Below are 17,073 nucleotides of genomic sequence, written 5' to 3' on the forward strand. Positions count from 1 at the left end.
TTCGGTCTTCTTAAATTTATTGAGACTTGTTTTGTGGCTTAACATGTGGTCTGTCCTGAAGAATGTTTCATATATACTTGAAAAGAATCTGTATCCTGTTGTTTTTGAATGGAGTGTTCTATATATAACTACTAAGTCCATCTGTGTCCTTCAAAGCCACAGTTTCCATATTGATTTGCTTTAGGTTCACCTATCCATTGATGTAAGTGGGTTGTTAAAGTCCCCTACTATTATTATATGACTATTTCTCCCTTTGTCTGTTAATATTTGCTTTATATGTTTAGATGCTCTATTTTGGGAGCATAATTATTTATGCTTATAATTTATATTTATTTATAATTGTTCTATCTTCTTATTGGATTGATCCCTTTATCATTATCTAATGCCCTTGTCATACATATATATATATATATATATGTGTGTGTGTGTGTGTGTATATATATATATATGTGTGTGTATATATATATATGTGTGTGTGTATATATATATATATATATGTCTATATTAATTTGATGGTTGCTTAAGTTCGAACACATTCTAAGAGCACTACATTTTTAATCCCCCCTCCATATTTTGTGTATATAAGTCACATGTTTTGTCTTTTTATTTTTGTATCCTTTAATTGTTATAGTCCTAATCGATTTTACTACTCTTTTAAGCTTCATACTGGTTTTATAAGTGATTGATCTACTCCCTTTACTATATATTTGCTTTTATCAGTGAAATATTTTCCTTTCATAATTTTCTTCTAGTTATGGCCTTTTTTTTTTTTTTTCTACCTAAAGAAGTCCCTTTAACATTTTATATGGCTGGTTTAGCAGTGATGAATGTCTTTAACCTTTGTCTATGAAACTCCTTATCTCTCGTTCAATTCTGAATGATAACCATGCTAGGAAGAGTATTTTTGGTTTAGTTTTGTTGTTGTTGTTGTTGTTGTTTTGTTTATTGTTTTTTTCTTTCAGCACTTAGAATGTATCATGGCATCCCTTGCTGGCCTGTGAAGTTTCTGCTGAAAAAATCAGCTGATGGTCTTATGGAGTTTCCCTCATGTATAACACATCACTTTTTCTCTTACTGCTTTTAAAATTCTTTTTTTATCTTAAACTTTGACATTTTAACTACTGTGTATCTTGGTGTGGACTTCCTTGCATATATTTCGTTTTGAGTTCACTGTGCTATTAAATGCCTGTTTCCTTCCCCAGGTTAAAGAAGTTTTCAGCTATTCTTTCTTCAAACAAGTTTTCTGTCTCTCTTTTTTTCTTCTGGGATAACTTAAATGTGAATGTTAGTATGCTGATGTTGTCCTAGAAGTCCCTTAATCTATCTTCATTTTTAAAGTTCTGTTTTATTCTTGCTATTCAATTTGGTTGTTTTTCATTACCATGTCTTCCAAATTGCTAATCCATTTTTTTTGCATCCTCTAACCTAGTGTTGAATCCCTCTAGTGTATTTTCATTTTAGTTATTGTATTTTTCAACTCTGCTTAGTTCTTTTTTATATTTTTGTTCTCTTTGTCGAAGTTCACACTGAGTTTATCCACTCTTCTTTCAAGTTCAGTGAGCATTTTTATGACACTTACTTTGAACTCTTTATAGCACAGCAATGCTAGGTGGGGGAGCAGCACCAGCACATGACACTTACTTTGGAATCTAATTTGATTATCTCTCTTTCTTTTCCTGAGATTTTTTTCTGTTCTTTTGTTTGAAACATATTTCTCTGTCTCCTTATTTTGTCTGTGTTTGTTTCTATGTATTAGATAGCTCAGATATTTTCTTCTGGTCTTGAAGATAGTGCCCTTATGTATAAGGCATCCTATGGTGTCCAGTAGTACAATCCTCCCTGGTTACCAGAGTCAGGTGCTCCGGGAATGTCTTCTGTGTAGGCTTGCATGCCTTCCTGTTGCGACTGGGCTGTCACTGCTACGTGTGTATGCTGGTGTGTGGGACTGGGCCCAACCTAGTTGGATGCAATGACTGGTTGTGACTACTGTATCCACACTGGTTGGCAGGGATGGCCTCTGGCACAGCTGGCTAAGAGGCCAAGCTGTAACTGCAGCAGGCATGCTGGTGGGTGTGGTTGACCCCCAGCCTGACTAGGTATGATGATGAGTTGTGACTACTTGGGACAAACTGGTGGGCAGGGCTGGCCCCCAGCATGGCTGGCTAGAGGCCCACCTGTGGCTGCTGTAGGTATGCTGGTAGGTAGGATTATTTCCTGGTATAGGTCGCCGAAAGGCCTGGCTCTAACTATTGGCAGGTGTGCAGGTTGGAAGAACTATACCCCCCTTCCTGATACAGAATGTTCTTTGTAGTGGCACTAGTTCTCACCAGGGCTGTCCACTGGTGTGGTGGGGTGGTAGTCACTGTGGGGGGATGCTGGTCCTAACTGTTGCTGCCCACTGGGTGTGGCAGGAGGGTGTGCACTTTACAAAGGTGTGTTTGCTTATGTGGGCTGGGTTTGCACAGCAACGCTAGGATGGGAGAGCAGCACCAGCGAATTAAATGGGAACGGTCAGAATGTGCTTCCACCATCATCAGGCCAATTAGGCTGAAAAGAAGGCAAGAAAATGGTGCCCAGTAGCACTCCCATTTCTAGAGAAGTTTCCTACAGGTCCCTGCCCATCCAGCACATCTTAAAATTAGTCAACAATAGGCCTTCGCTTATAACCTAGGCTATTTTGAAATTGCTGCCTCTGTGCTGGGTCTCAGATCAAGTGATATAGTGTGCTGGCCCATTAAGAGCAGAGTCTGAATTTCCTATAAACCTTTGGTTTCATGGAGTTAAGCCCCATTGATTTTCAAAGCCAGACATTATGGGGCTTGTCTTCCTGGTACAGATCCCCAGGGTGGGGTGTGCCTGATGTAGGGCTTGATTTTCTTGTTCCTCTGGGAGAATCTCCATGCTTGTGATATCTCACCTGCTTGTGGGTCACTGCACAAGGGGTTTGGTTCCCAGTCATGTCTCTGCCCCTCCTGCCCTTCTCACTGTGGTTTTCTCTTTATCTCTTCCGCCGTGGAAGTGCTGTTCGGCTAGTCTTCAGGTCATTTTCGGAGTGAGTTACATTATATGTGGTTGTAGCGTCAGTATGTCTGTGGGAGAAAGTGAGCTCAAGATCCTCTGACTCTGACATTTTCCTTGACTTCTAATGCTATCTTAGTTTCAGTATATTAGTGTCCTTTGATTTTTATCAATAATAACTAAACAGCAAATATCCACTGTTTAAAACCAGTAATTCTTAAAAATAGCAACTATTCACTGTTTAAAAACAGACACAGTAGGATTAGCAAAATAGTATAAACAGAGACAATTCTGTTAGTTCCACAATAAAAACAAACAGGTGCAATGCCAAAAACAGGTACTCATGGATTATATTTGGAATAATAAAAGAAATAGAATGTGTCTGGTTCTCATCTGTACACATAAGTCCAATGACTAGATCAGAGTGGTATTTTTTAATTCAATAAAAACTTCATCAACTAATATACACTTTACAAAGGAATGCAAAGATGAATGGAACATAACTCATTTCTCATGTGAAGGAATATATACTTTATTGCAGGAGAATGGCACATATTTAAAATATGCAGATAATTAGTAAGAGAAAGGAAGTGTTTTTTAAATTGAAACATGTATTGTTTGAAAAACTATTTTACTTTGGGGCGCCTGGGTGGCACAGCGGTTAAGCGTCTGCCTTTGGCTCGGGGCGTGATCCCGGCAATCCGGGATCGAGCCCCACATCAGGCTCTTCCACTATGAGCCTGCTTCTTCCTCTCCCACTCCCCCTGCTTGTGTTCCCTCTCTCGCTGGCTGTCTCTATCTCTGTCGAATAAATAAATAAAATCTTTAAAAAAAAAAAAAAAAAGAAAAACTATTTTACTTTGACATTATAAGTTCTGCCTCCATTATCCCTGTAAAAAACTATGTGAAATACTTAAAAATATTCTTAAATGTTCTGTGGCTACCTACAAATAGTAAGTTGTATATTTCCCTTTAAGGGTAGAAAAATGTGTGTTTTCAAATGAATTATTACTACAAAACCTTAAAATTTTAAGTAAAGTACATTCTGCTGAAACTAATATTACACTTTAACTGGAATTTAAATAAAAACTTGGAAAAAATACATTCTGAAATTCTATATTTTATTAGCCTAATTTGGTTCAAAATTGAAATACATACATGTTTGTGTGTGCACACATGTGCATACATGTGCAAACAAAACCCTGTTTGAGTGTATGTTTCCAGAAAGTTAATTGTGGTTATTTCTCGCATGTGTTACTGCTAGTTTATATTCCCTGATTCTCTTTTATATTCTCAGATTTTTGGTAGGGATTTTCCATACATGTATATTTTATATAATACATATATAACATATGCCATATATTATATATGCATTATATATTATACATGTAACATAATATGAAATATATATAAAATATTACATATACATATTATACACATATAACACATTACATATATAAACATATATATAATAAATGTATATTATTTTATAATTAGACATATTAAGTAGTAGAAATAAAAGGTCTTTTCCAGAACATAGAAGGATGAATATTTTAAGAGTTAAGTTTAAATTCTCTGTTTAGTGGGATAGTAGTCAGTCATTGAAACTGTATAACACTTTTAACATCAAGGTGACCACCAATGATATAGGTCAAGTCCAAAGCAGAAAGTGAAGAGGGATTAAATATACATAGAATATAATTACAGAAAACAAACTATCAAATTTTCTGAGAAATCATGTGCAAAATAACAAGAGAAAAATCTTAATGAAACCTGATAAAGATTTATTAAGTATTTTAAAAATCTTTTATAGAGTCCTATACTATACTTTGTGCATCATTGTATTTGAAAACATGACAGCAAAGCTGTTCTTTTTTTTTTTTTTATGTTGAGAATCTTTGACACATTTATATGCTATGGAGATCTAGGAAAAGTTTGAAATTTTAGTCAATCAACCAGATGGTTTATCTGCATGATGCCAAATTGCCACCTGCTTAATAACAGTTGCATGATTAACTGTACTTTTAAAATTTTTATCCACGTGTTTGGCATAATGTAGAAACAATCATTTTATATATTTTAAAGCATTTAATGATACCACATATTTGACAGCATACATGATCTCTATATTTCATGAAAATAACTATTAAGGACGTAGCACAAAAGCACAAAATGTACTGTATGGTGTAAGTGTTCATATCATTGTGAGTCTTACACTTTTAATTATTTCTAGAAAATATTTTGTAGACTCAATCTTTCACCTATCTGCTACTCTGTTTCTTTGATTGCAAAAGGCTGGAAGAGAGCATTTATATTCAATTTTCTAAGTACCAAAGCTGCTTTGCAATGCTACCTCAGAAATTTGATTGGTAAAATAACTTAGACGTTATTTTGTGTCTTTCTATAACTCATATAATAGACTTAATTTACACAAATAGTAGAAAATTTAATGAAAATTTTCTTTTTGTATCAACACACTTTAATAGCACTATAGCTGTCATACAACCAGCTATGTAACATTCTCTGTGTTAATATACATCATAAGCACAGCTTGCATGCTTTATGCAAATAACAAATGAATAAATTACATTCTGATAATAAACTCATGAAATTTTGAGAGCAAGTTGTATATAGGCCATTTAAATAGACGATACGTAAAAATGGAATTCAGAAAGTGACAAAGTTAGTTTAAAAGGATTTCAATATTTTTATTATGAATGTATATTTTAAAAAATATAGGTTTTCTACATTTCTCTTTTACTAAACATCATAATATTCAAGATGCTGTGCACGGTAATTACTGAAGTTGATTTGTGCTTGGCATCTATTCATGTATTTGTTAGTGCTGCATAAATGTTGCTACCTGTTAACTTTTTCTTGCAGATTAAATATTTCAATTATCCAGAATGTGTTATCATTAAAACAACGCACAGCCAAGGTTTTCCCCTTTCCCCCCATTAGTCTCATGAGTAAATTTGGCTTTAGTAAAGTTACAGAAATGGGACTTCCAAAAGCCTTCAATACAAAATTTAAAATATTGCAAAGAATCTCAAATATCAAGATGATTGGACTCAGATAAAATAAATGAATTAAAACTGCTTTAAAATTATGTCATAGATAAAGATTTTTATGTATTTGATGACAATTCTTGAAAATTACAAATCTAAAATATTGGCTTTATTTACTCAATGTTTTGGAACTTTCTGAAGCTATATTCTGAAACCCAAACCTTTCCCTGACTCTTCTAATCTTGTTTACTCATCCATCCCTTAATTTCCTCTTTAAAACAATTTTCTTCCCACATTATGTGTAATTTCCCCCCATACTGTCTAGCTAGTAGCTCAATAATAACTTTTACTGGATTGTGACAACTGTGGACACTAATTAAATCTCTCAGTCAAAGTCTAACAATACTCTCTCCCTCTGTTCTCAGCCTCCCTACCACATGAAATTTTAAATGAAGGATGCTTGGTAACTATGACCTACGATGTTTTAGATTTAAGAAAACACAAATATTTCTGTTTATCAAAATAGACAATGTTTGTAGATATTTAGTGAGAGACACTATAGGTGCATGCTGACTAGTAATATTGTTTTGCCAACATCTTTTCTTCAAAAGAATCTTTTAAAACATATCTCAAATAGTCTGTTCGGGTGCTTAGAAGTAATTCTACCAAAAGGAAAAATGAAGACACTGATACTACTCTAGAAAGACCATAAAAAGAGAAAAGAATATTGTGTGAATATTTCTGTGTGTGTGTGTGTGTGTGCGCGTGCGCGCACACGCACATGCACCTGTGCATATACAGGTTTATTACATATTCTGGGCAAATCGTCTCCCTCCCTTTTTTTTTTTTAATTTGATTTTATGAGAGATTTAGTGTCTAAATTACTATCACAGTTTATAATTTTAATTTTTGCATGTGGGATCCTTTGCCAATTTATAGAATCTTTATAGTTTTATATTTTTTCAGATAAGCACATTCTTTCTACACATTAGTCCTTTATTTTTTGTATAATTTTTGATTCAGTGCCATTTTTGAAACTAGTTGTTAAACTTTTCTGAGTACTTTGCTGTCCCTGGAGTTGGATTTAGAATGGCACAAAATTTCTTCTAAACTACAAGTAGAATATTATTTTTATCTTCTAGGAGAAAAAAAAAACAATTGATAGAATTTTAATTTGTTGTGATATTTAGAACTAGATTAGATACTCAGTATATTTTGGCTTAATATATAAGAAGAACAAGACGAGCTACATACAAATATTACTATCATCCTAAGCAAAAAGCAAGTCTATATTAACATTCAAGATTTATAGACTAAAAATAGTTTGTCTTAAATGGTAGAATTAAATCTGTACTTTGTGACATAATCTGATTAAATGTGTATTCTGATTTCTAATAGTTTTACAATTTTTCAATGAGATAAAAATCTCATCCTTGAGATCAAAGACTTGGGAATAAGCAGGTCACTGAGAATATAACCTGAATCTGATAGAAAGGACTTGGAAGAAGTGAAGAGGAACATTCATTTTGCTTATTCAGATATTTGAGACTCCACACGAACCGGTTAGGTTTCCTAGTAAAAATAGAACAGTCTTCAGTGCAGACCCAACTGCAGCTATGTCTTTGGCCTAGTAGACACATTAATCAATACCTCAATGGTTTGAGTTACCTTTTTTTTTTTCTTCCCCTGAGGAGTAATGCAAAAGGTTTGCTGAAGAAGAATCCCCAGGTTCTGAGAATCTTTAAACTTTGCATTTAACTTGAAAGCTTAGAGTGTTGAACGCTGACTGCATTTTTAAAAAATTATTGTCCACATACCCAGCATTCCTTATCCCTTATAATTAAAAGCGCTTATGTCATTGAGCTACGCAGGGAGAATAGAACTATGCAGGTCTCTCTGATAAATTAACTCTTAAAAGACAACCTAAAGAGTAACAGACATCTTACATATTTCATGGGAAATTTTGTTTTCTTCTGCATATTTGTATCTCATGCTAACTTAATTGTATAACTTAGTTGTGTATTTATCTTGCAAAGTAGCCATTTACTAGGATTTTTATCACTTTTCAGTTTTCATTACTTTCCTGGTGCCACTTATTCCAGGTTTGCCATAATTTATAAGTACTTTGCCTGTAAGGCCACCCCAGGATATGTCATTTATTCTCTGAGTGTTATATTGGCACATATTGTCAATACTCCCAAGAAAATAACCTGCTGATTATCAATGCCAAAAACAATAGAAAGCATAATACAGAGACTGCTAAGGGTGAAGTCCTACACTGTCTATATATATGAGAATAATGAGAGAAGAGTTACCCAATCCAGTTTTCATGGCAGGTAATATAAGTAATTTTTTCCAAAATCTGTGTGTAAATTTATATGAGATTTTTGAATTACAATGAAGGAAAATGTGGTTTATTATAGAAAGAAAATTGTTTAATTCAATGTCTATATAATGCACATACCTATACATATGGATAAGAATACATAAGTCTATCTGAATGAATGTATGTGTATTATATACATGGATACAGATATATATGTTGATATTTATCACATGACCCTGACATTTTAAAACTAGAATCTTAATTATTAAATACATTGTCTCGTTCCTCACTTTGAAAAAAGAACCCTCATATACAAAAAAATCAAGAAAAGTACTGAGTGAAATTAAAGGTAATTTTGTAAACTCTTAAGGACCAATAATTACTGAAAGTGTTCAACTAATTTTGATAAAATTATAAAATAATTATTTCTTTTTCTCTTTGCTTCCCCTGACACCTATTTCCTACATCCCCTTTCTCTACGTTTCCTACATTTTCTCCTCATCCTCCCCTATTTTCCCTCCCACATTCTCCTTCATTGGTACCTTTTCCTTTCCTACTTTTTCCCTAATTGACTACTATCGTTATTGTCATTATCGGCATCTTCATAATTATTTACCTCCAAGACATCACACACTTCAATACCACATTAGGCCATTCAGGGATCATTTCACAATATTAACATTTCTTATTTTTTGTGGTTATGGATTTTGATGCCCTAACAGAAAATCTCATGGGCATCTGGTATATATTTCTAAATATAATCCCAGTAGTGGAGAAGGTAAATTTGTAGTTAGTATTATTTTTTTAAAGATTTTATTTATTTATTTGACAGAGAGAGAGAGACCACAAGTAGGGGGAGTGGCAGGCAGGGGGAGAGGGAGAAGCAGACGCCCAGCTGAGCAAGGAGCCTGATGTGGGGCTTGATCCCAGGACTGTGGGATCAAAATCCTGAGCTGAAGGCAGATGCTTAACCGACTGAGCCACCCAGGCACCCCTGTAGTTAGCATCACTTTAAAGAGATAGCTCTACTGCTTTTATTTTCCTCTTCCTAAGCAGAGGTATTTTAACATTCTCCATTTTTCCCTTATTCAGTTGTGTATCATCTCAGTAGAAAATAATTATTTAGACAACTTGTGAAACGTTTGATCATGAAAAATATGAATGCAAGAGACAAAAATTTCAAAAGAGATACATTTTATATAATGCAAATATTTCATGCTTTTTGATCCCCCAAATCCCTACAATATTCTATATTGATCGTCTGCCCCATAATCATTAGTTGAAGTAAACGCACTCAAAATCACTATGTTAGTACAAAATGAAATCCACCAAGTAAAACTCAACTTTGTTGCTTTATTGCTATTCCCTTATTTTATGAAGATCAGTGCCTGCACATTGGCTAGAAACACTTGGATTCTACAACCTAAGAATCATATAAAATGCGTTTGTTTATTAAACTAATAAACACTATGAATATCTTTGTACTTAACAGATTTCTACCAGGGGATTTTCATCATCTTTTTTTTTTTGCTTTTAAACCACTTTCTACTATTATTCAACAAGAAGTTAACAAATATTTAATAAATGTCTGCCATATACAATTGAGTATATTCCCTGTCCTTCAATAAAGCCAGTATTTTGTGTATCTGACATATGTATTTTTCTATTGAAACACATTAGAAAGAGAAAACAATATTTAAAACAAATAAACACAGAAACATTTACTTTACCTCCCTAAGATAACAGCGGCTTAGTAATAAAGCCCTTCACTGTCACTTTAGATCTTACAGAGTTGGTTTCAGATATTCTCTCGTGGTGATGTATTTGCTTCTCCTTCCTCATCTCCCCATAAATTGTGTAGAGGTAACTCTATGCAATAGAAGAAAATTTAGGTTGATATAAAGAAAAAGAAAGACTTATAAGAGATCATGAGAGTCTTGACAGTGCAGGCACTTCTGCCAACACAATTCCTTTTTATTTTAAACTTCATCTGAGTCTAATTGGATTTTCTTCTTTCAACTGGGAAACTCATAAATAGTACCAAAGAAGGTCTTCTTTTTCTTAGGTTGCGTTAAATCAGTGAAGATCCAAGGATAAACATTTATGTGTAAGTAATTAAGAGGTTCTAGTAAAAATTAGAAGGAGAGTAAGGAAATTATTCAACTGGGGCAAGGTTCAGCAAAGACAAAGTCCTTTGTAGGAAAATTTTAGTTTTTGTGCAGAGATCTCTTGGAATAGTGTTAAGTAGCAATTCAGAGTGAATGTGACGAGACAGAGAGGAGCTGACACACTTGTCAGTCACTGGGTTATGAAAGGCTGAGGGAATGCTGGCGTATCCATCTGTTAAAACAGGTAGAATATGATTGGGCAGCCTTAAGGGCAGGACCTTTGAAAAGATGTAATTGCTATTAAGAGTGGAAGCACATCAGTAGCCAATGTACATGAAAGTGATAAGGAAACAGAAAATATATGCATGGACAAGAGTGAGCTTCAATTCTTACAAAAGAAGAGAATCTCAGCTGCTGAATTATGTGAACTTTGTTTTAGCTGAAAAAAAATGTCAGTATAAAAAAATAAACTAAAATAAATTTCACCCTTAAGTGCACCTTTGATGAATTTTAGTAATTATATGTAGTCATTATCTCATCAATCATGATGCAAAGCATTACCAACCAACTAAAATATATCCTTGGGCTCCTTTGCAGTCCATGCCTCCTCTGGCTGTCCTTCCTCACTGCTGGGAACCACCGATCACTTTTTTGTCCCTATAATTTCATATAATATTTCTGTAGTTTTGTATAAATGATATGATAATGTTTACTTGTTTGTGTTTGATTTTTTTAACGTAGCATGATTTTTTTTTTTTTAAAGATTTTATTTATTTATCCGACAGAGATAGAGACAGCCAGCGAGAGAGGGAACACAAGCAGGGGGAGTGGGAGAGGAAGAAGCAGGCTCATAGCAGAGGAGCCTGATGTGGGGCTCGATCCCAGAACGCCGGGATCACGCCCTGAGCCGAAGGCAGACGCTTAACCGCTGTGCCACCCAGGCGCCCCTGTAGCATGATTTTTTAAAATTCATCCATGTTTTTCAATGTTTCAATATGTTTGCTTTTACTTCTGTGAAATTAGGATATCACAGTGTATTTAATTACAAGTTGACAGAGGCTGTATCACTGAGCATTTCAATCAGAAATCTCTGACAGTTCTTTTTGCTCCACATCTCTGCTGACACTACGTATTGTCAAGCATTTTGATTCTAGCAAATCCAGTAATTTGGTAGTGTTATCTCATTATGGTTTGAATTTAAATTTCTGAGTGACTAATGTTGAGCACATCTTTATATGCCTATTGGCCATTCATCAGTCTTCTTTTTTGAATGGTCTATTCAAAATTGTTTGCCCATCTTTTTTTTTTTTTTTTTTATGTTTTTATTTTTTGTTTTTGTTTTTTGTCCATACAGGTATTCAATTGTTTAAGTATCATTTATTGGAAAGACTGTGTTTTTTCCATTTAACTAACATGGCACTCTATAGAAAATAAATCCGTTCTATAAATCTGTGATTATTTCTTCACTCTCTATTCTTTTTTATTGATCTATATATTGATCATTACCACTATGCACACTATCTATGGTGTATCTTTCAATGGCGCAAGTATTCTGTTTTGGGATGTTTATAAATGACAGTTTGGTTAGAAAGTTGTTCAGATATTCCATATACTTACTGATTTTTTATGATTTTCTAATTATTGATAGATAAGATGTTGAAATCTCCAATAAAACAGTCTATTTTCAGCTTAGAGTTGTCAATTTTGACTGATCTATCTTAAAGCTCTATTATTAGGTTTTTAGAATTGTTATGTCTGCTTGATGATTTTATCCTTTCCTTATTAAGAGAGTTACATCTCTGTCTATGGCAACTTTTCTTGGTATTGCCCCATTTCTCTTGTCTGATAATAATATAATCAACAATGTATTCCTGGTAACTTTCTATTAGTACTTGTTGGTTTTTGTTTTCCTATGCTTTTTGTCACTGTTTTTATATTTAAAATGCAAGTATTATAAATAGCATATAGGTTAGTCTTGCTTTGGGATCCAAATGAAGCACTTCTACATTTTATTGAAATATACAATTCATTTAAATTTAAATAATTATTGATATATTTAACTTTACCAACTTTGTTTTATATTTGTCTTTTTTTTTCTATTTCTGCTTCCTTTAGGATTATATTTATTTTAAATATTCTACTTAATATTGTACTGGTTTTATCACTTTGTTTAGGTGTTGGCTATAGGAATTATAGTTTTCAATCAAGAGTTATCACAGTCTACGTAAAATTAATATTATATTCCTTCACATGTAATATGAAAACCTTTCAAGAGCGTACATTCATTTGCCCCTTTCTTCCTTTGTAGATTTGCATACAATTTATCTATACGTATATTAAAGCCAACAATATATTGCTATTATCTTTAAGAGGTCAATAAATAGTGTTCACACTTTTTCTACATCCAAATGTCTATATGGTATTTTCCTTCTGCATTAAAAACTCTCTTCAAAGTATTTTCTCAGGGTGCCTGTGTGGCTCAGTCAGTTGAGCATCTGACTCTTGATTTTGGCTCAGGTCATGATCCCAGGGACTGGGATTGAGCTTTGTGCCTGGGTCCAGGCTCAGTGGGCAGTCTGCTTGTTGATTGTCTCTCTCCCTCTCCCTCTGCCCCTTCCCCTGCTCCCACTCTCTCTCTCTAAAATAAATAAATCTTGAAAATGAAGTATTTTCTCTTCCAGGTTTCCTAGTTACAAATTTGGGCAGTTTTGTTTTTTTCTACAAAAGATGTTTATACTCTTTTCACTTCTGAAGCATATTGATTACTGCATAAGGAAATTTATTTTGACAGTCCTCTCTAAAACCTTTGGCCCTTAAAACATTATCTTCTGGCTTGCATTGTTTCTTTTAAGAAGTTAATGATATTCCTTATTTCTGTTCCTGGTATATAATGTCTCATTTTTTTTGGACCGTGTTTAATATATTCTATTATCATTTCTTAGTGATTTGACAATGATCTTCCTGTGTGTTTTTGTTTTGTGTTTATCCTGATTGGAGTTTGTTGAACTGCTCAAATCATGAGAGTTATAGATTTCACAAAATTTGAAAAAAATAGTTCATCGTTTCTTTAAATGCCTTTTTTTTTTCTGCCCTAATATTTCTCCCTATTCTTGTGGGAATGTTAATACATATATGATAGAGTTCTTGATATTGGCTAAATTCTCTGATGCCTTGTTTGATATTTTTAAGTCTTTTTTTCCCCTATTAAGATAGTTTTTGTTTTAAGTGGTTTCAAGTTCTGTTTGTATTTATTCTGAAATAGTTCATCTAAAGGTCATTTTTTACAGAGAACTCATTGTTTAGCCCTATATGAATATTTTTCCAGCCCAGTCATTTATATTTGGTTCTTGTTCTTGTATATCGTACTGTACTGTATTGTATTGAAGTCCTTTATTTCCTCCTTTAATTTCCCTTGCCTTTGAATCCTTAAACATAGTTGTAAAAAGTCTTTTTAAGTCTGTGCAGCAAAATCCATCATGCTTATCATTTCTGAGTTTGTGTCTTTTGATTGGTTTTTCTCCTCTTTTTAAAATCAGTAATTTGCTATTTGGTACTGAACATTACATGTGTTAGACTATTAATGTTTGGATTTTGTTCTCTTAAAAGAAGGTCAAGTTTTATTCTGGCAAGTGGTTGATTAATTTGCAGATGAGCTTGATTGTTTTGAGTTTCTTTTTAGATTTTTCTGAGGTAATTCTGGGGTTACTTTTTCTAGGGCTATAAGTCTTATTTTTAATGCATTGCCTTTCCGGGAATTTACTGAATTCCTGGAGTGTAAAATGAGATCTCTCCACTCTAGCTCATGGGAATTTGAAAATCTAGCGGCTGTTTTCAAACCCAAACAATCTTCAGCTCACATCTCTTCAATAGCTCTTCTTTGGTTTGTTTTGTTTTTTTTCTTTCTTTTTTTCTCTTTTTCTTTTTTTCCTTTGGTTGTGGAGTGGTTAGCCTTGCAGAATCTCCTCCTATAACTTCTCAGCTTAATAATTAGCTAAACAGTCAAGACAACTCCTGTGCATATTCCTGGAGTCCTTTCATTGTATAATTTCTTCTTCAGTTTTTGTCCCATAAAGCCAATTGCCCCAATAATGCAACATTGATCTCTTTGGTTTCAATGCAGTGTGATTTTCTGCTCTGTTTGGACTTGCTGCACTCCAGAAGGGTCTCCAGGCATAAAACTGAGGTTGTAGAGCCATCTGACAGTTTTTCCTTCTTTCGGTGATAACAGTGTTGCTTTGCTTATCATGCATCATTTGAAAATAGTTATAGTTATTAGGAGAGGCTAGTTACTAACAGTTTTGCCATTTTAATCACATATGAATATCCCTATTTTTTTCTTTTTCTATGAGTTTTTAATTTTAGTTGAAGTATAGCTGACACACAATGTTATGTGTGAGTCAGGTATATAACATAGTGATTTGACAAATCTGTATATGTTATGCTCACAAGTGTAGCTACTATCTGTCACCATACAATGCTATTACAATATCACTGGCTATATTCCCATGCTGTACCCTTTATCCATATGATTTATTCATTTCCTAACTGAAAGCCTGTATCTCCCACTCCCCATCATCCATTTTGCCCATCCCTCTCACCCTCCCCTCTGGCAACCATTAGGTTTTCTTTGTATTTATGTGTCTCTTTCTGCTTTTTGTTTGTTTTATTGTTTTAAGATTCCACATATAAGTGAAATCATATAGTATTTATCTTTGTCTCACTTAGCATGATATCTTCTAGGTCCATGTATGTTGTTGCAAATGACAAGACCTCATTCATTTTTATGGCTGGTAATATTCCATTGTATATATTTATATTTATAAATATATATGTATATACACACACATAAACACATACCCATCTTCTTTATCCATAATTGGATGTCCCTAAATTTTTAAAGTGAGTTTTTCAACCAATTGTTTTGATTAACTGGATAAGTTTTCATAGTTTTTGAGCAATATTTTTTGATATATAGACATCCTTGGAAAATTCCTTTCAAAATTAATGACAATTTTCAACAGGGAAAAAAGAGTAGTATATTTTTATCAACAGCAAAAAAAAGAATGGTATATTTTTATGGGATTATCCTAATATAATTAGGGCTAATGGTATAAAGTCATTACTGAAAAAAATAAAACTTTCAGAATAATGTCTGTGTTATTTCTCATTAATGTAGTGTTCTAAAGATCACAACATTAAGTGTATTTGTGAACATTAGTACTGTGTCCTTGATTTGATTAGTTATGTCTCAAGGTGAAATAATCATGAAGAGCTCAACTTTACAAAAAAGTTACTGAATATACTATAGATAGATGAGAAATAGCAAGTAGTGACCTAAATCTGAAAGCTGTCTACCCAATTACATTTACTTGCAACATCTTTCATAAACTAGTTAAAAAATCAACCAACCAATGAACAGAAAAAACAACCCAAGGAGAGAGTGTGATGGTTAATTTTATTTGTCAAATTGGCCAAAGAACCCAGATATTTGAATACCACTCAGCTGTTTTTGTGATGGTATTTTATAGTGGAGATGGACATTTAGTTCCCTTTACTTTGAGTAAAGCAAGTACTCTTCATAGTGTGGGTGGGCCTCAAACAGTCATTTGAAATTCTTAACAAGAAAAGACTAAAGTCACCTGAGAAAGAGGGAGTTCAGCCTGCACATTGTCTTCAGATTCAAACTGCAACATCAACTCCTCTCTGGGTCTCTAGGCTGCTGGCATACACTAGATTCGGCACTTGTCAGCTTCCACAATTGGTGAGCCAATTTCCTTAAAGTCTCCTCTTCTCCCCTCACCCTCTCTTCTCTCTTGCTATGTATATGTGTATACACGTACACGCACGCGCGCGCGCACGCACACACACTCACCCTGTTTTGTTTGGAGAACCCTGACTAGTACAAAGGCTACCTTCATTTTCCTTAGCTATGTGCATATGTTCATGTTTCATCTCCTTTGCTAGTAATTCTTATATGTTGTTATATTAGTCTCCAATCATTTTATTTACATATATTTTCTATCACAAATTAAAGTATAAAATTCCCTACAACTGAGACAGTGTATTTATATTATATATAATATATGTACTATGTATATATATATATATCTTATATATAAGATATCCGTGTTTACTCCATTTTTCAACTACACAAGTTGAATTCCAGTATATGTAAAAAAAAATCCTTTGGCTTTATATTTTATATTTTGCTACTGACTCTTGTGAATAAATATGAAACATCTGATACATTAATGAACCTCAAAAAGTATGTGTCTGAGTATGTGTGTTGGGAAAGAAAAATGAAGTAATACCAATAGCAGTTGCTTCTAATGACTCTCAAAAGAACCAAAAACTAAATGAAATGTTTGTCCTATATCTGTTCATGAGTGTGCTTAAAAGATGTATTACAGCTCTGTTTATCATTAGTATGTCATAATATTTTAGATTGTTTTCAATTAAGTTTAAAGAGAGAAAAATGCCATATCTGTTTTAAGTGTACTGCTGTTTTGTACCCAAAGTCAATATTGGTAGGTTTACTTTTACGCCAGTTTATTTTTAATGAGAATATTTCAGTAACAACCACAGTAGGATATTTTGATTGTCTTCAAATTAG

The 17,073-nt window shown here is 33.5% G+C and overlaps 1 pseudogene; it reads left to right on the forward strand.

Moving 5' to 3' along the window:
- Positions 1-2,475: 2,475 nt before the first annotated feature.
- LOC103662029 overlaps positions 2,476-17,073 on the forward strand; it is a 21,334-nt pseudogene continuing 6,736 nt past the window's right edge.

This window comes from Ursus maritimus, unplaced genomic scaffold (genome assembly GCF_017311325.1).
Source record: "Ursus maritimus isolate PB19 unplaced genomic scaffold, ASM1731132v1 scaffold_4, whole genome shotgun sequence".
NCBI lineage: Eukaryota > Metazoa > Chordata > Mammalia > Carnivora > Ursidae > Ursus > Ursus maritimus.